General features: G+C 48.4%; 1 protein-coding gene across 1 annotated transcript in view; it reads left to right on the top strand.

The window, feature by feature from the left end:
- OLFML1 (olfactomedin like 1) overlaps window positions 1-2,988 on the top strand; it is a 15,539-nt gene that overhangs the window by 10,561 nt on the left and 1,990 nt on the right. The gene's annotated exons all lie outside the window — the stretch shown is intronic.

The raw sequence follows: 2,988 nt of genomic DNA on the forward strand, positions 1-2,988 counted from the left end.
GAGCCTAGTTTAAAGCCTGCCGGAGGAGGTCCGCCAACCTTATTCAAACACAAAGCTATGAGTTAATTGCTATTTTATTATAATTGCTATTTTATTATAATTAGTTACTGAAGGCCAAATATTATGGCAATGGCAAAACTATAAAATGTAGATTTTAAAGCACTTTAAAAATACCTGTTAAAAAAACAGTGATCCAACGTATAGCAGAACTGCTTCTCTATAATTCTATAGTAGCGTCTTTTGCACAAAATTTTCCAAGATATTTTTGAGGGGTACACTGTAAGTCCCATGTTGTTCCAACTTTTGATGCGAGTGTGATTCATTGATTGTAGGGGTGCACCAATAGAGATTTTGGGGGCCGACACCGATAGCCGATTTTAAGAAGGCATATTAGCTGATATCAATCCAATTTCTGATGCAGCTGTGTGCAGCTGGTAAGTCTGTTGTGCTGGACAGGGAGGGGGAGGGAAGGGGCATGAGTGGGGCAGATCAACACCCCCTGTGGTGAGGGAGGGAGGGGGTGGGAGCAGGTGCTGCCCAGCTGGGGTGGGACAGGGTGCAGGACAGAGCTGCGGCTTGTTGGGGGGGGTGGGCAGCTCCTACTACTGCGTGCACCCCAGGAAGGCACGGGGGATGTGCCCCCCAGATTTGTGTGGGGTGGGGCGGGCAGGCTGAAGCCGGGGCTGCACCAGGCTCTTCTCAGTGGAAGCCAGGCTCATGATGGAGGCTATGGAGTAGGCTGCAGCCACCCCCAAATTTTTCCATAGCCCCACAAGAGCCCCGCTTCCAGCACCACTGCTGCGTGCCCAGTGCAGCCCCAGCTCTTCCCAGCATGTGAGTGGAGACGGAGCATTGAGCCAGAGCTGCACTGGATGCAGTTGTGGTGCTGGAAGCCGGGCTATGGGGCGGCTACAGTGAAATTTGGGCTGGCTGCAGCCCCCTCCATGGCCCCTTCCTCGAGCCCAGCCCCTGCTGAAAAGAGCCCAGTGCAGCCCCGGCTCCAGCCTGCATCTGCCGCCTGTCTGCTCCACTCTGTGTAGAATCTGGGGGCACATGTGCACCCCGCTCCCCCATGCCCTCACTGGGTGTGCACAGCAGCAGGAGCTGCCCCCCTGATGAGCCACAGCTTCGTCCCACGCCCCACCCCACCACAGCTGGGCAGCACCTGCCCCTGTCCACTCCCTCCGTCACTGCAGGGTGCTTTAATCTGCCCTTCCCCTTCCACCACACCAGACTTACCAGCTGCACACAGCTCTCCATGCTGCCAGGCTGTGCTCCTCGCTGCCTGCATGCTGTGCTGTGGCTGTGTGCATGCAGGGACATTTATCGGCCAAATTATTGCCCTCATTGGGCCGATTTCCAGTACAGTCAATTTTCTTTATATTGGTACTGATCCAATCTTGAACTGATGTATTGGTGCACCTCTAATTGACTGACATTCATTTAATTAATTGCACAGCAGGCATGCCTGATTTTCCAACCCTTTGCTTGTGAATGGATTGTACCATTCCTTCATATTAAGCATAAAATGCCTTTGGGGTCTGATGAGCTCTAAATATAGCTAGGTCCTGATCATCTCCAAACCTTAGTGTTAGCTAAAGTCCCTAAAGTGTTTGGGTAAGGGGCATCAGTATCTATGAGTGCAGAAAGTACTGCTTTTGGGAGGGAAATAGAATCTTTCACTGACTTCAAAAGATTTGGATTGGGCCAAAGAAAGAGACTGTTTTTGACTTTTCCTTGTCATTCACTTTCAGAACTTCCTGCCTTAGGGCACTGCTTGCTCTGCTTGGCAAAAAAGACTGCACTTTATTAAAAGACATTCTTTAAGCTTCAAGGAGTATCTCTTCTAATTCTTTGTTTCCTTTGGCACACAAGCAGAGTGTACATTGCAATAAAATGTTTGCTGGAAAGAGATGGGCATTTGATAAAGAACCTAGGTTCTGTACTGGATAGCAAACAGTATCTGCACAAAGGGGGCATAAAATCCTGCCAGTTTAGAATTGCCCATTAATTCTGGCGGTCAAATGTTGCACCTATTTTGTACCACTGTAATTAAAATACAGCTCCATCAGCCACATTCCTTGTACTCCTGACATGCCTCTAACCCAAGGGTTTATGACAGGAATTGTTATGCTGGTCCGTCAGGTTACATTTCAGAGATGGAAAGTTCCTGACTGTGATCTGGATACTTTTCAGCACCTCCATTCTGTAGGAGTGATGAAAAGGGAATTCAACATAGTCTAGTGTGGCAGTCCTTATATTATTGCTTCTTTTTAGGATACTGTATTTTTTTTATAAGAGTATTTGTGTTACTTAAGGAACTATAGGCAGTGACTGAACTCTTCCTTGAGGCAGATAGTATGTGCAGTAAAATTCAAGATGGCAGGCTTTAATCTGCATGTCTTCTATAATTAAAAAGCTTGATTCTTCTCTTATGCTAGGAACCTCAATAAAGGGAAGGAAATTACACCTGTGTAAAAGAACCTGGGGTAACTAAGAATAGAATCAAAGGGCACGTCTGTTTGGTGCAAGACAACACCAGATAGAAGAGTGCTGCCAGCTCCCATATTGGGTGTAGATGTGTTACTGAGGTGCTGAGCACTAGGGTTGTGAGAAGCTTTGGTCCCTGATTCAATTTGGCAGAGCTTCGGCCTGATTTGGTGGCTGAATCTATGAATCCAACTTGAACAGAGGACGCTTTAATCTCTCCTAATTGAATCAGAACCCTCCAAATCAATGCGGAGAGATTTGGAAAGGTTCAGCAATTTGGACACAGACACAGCTATGTTTTTTCTACATACCTCAAGGTAGCAGGTGGCTCATGAATGCTGTGATGCTGGAGCTCATGGAGTGTCCCACAGAAATGCAGGGGGGCTCCCCAGCACGCTCGTCAGCAGACTCAGAAGTGAACCAGAAGTACCTCCAGTCCACTTCCGAGTCCGCCGGGGAGCATGTTGGGGGGCCCTCCTGTCCCCCCCCCCCCCCCCC

The sequence above is a fragment of the Gavialis gangeticus genome, unplaced genomic scaffold (assembly GCF_001723915.1).
Source record: "Gavialis gangeticus isolate Ggan-Ray unplaced genomic scaffold, GavGan_comp1, whole genome shotgun sequence".
Taxonomy (NCBI): domain Eukaryota; kingdom Metazoa; phylum Chordata; order Crocodylia; family Gavialidae; genus Gavialis; species Gavialis gangeticus.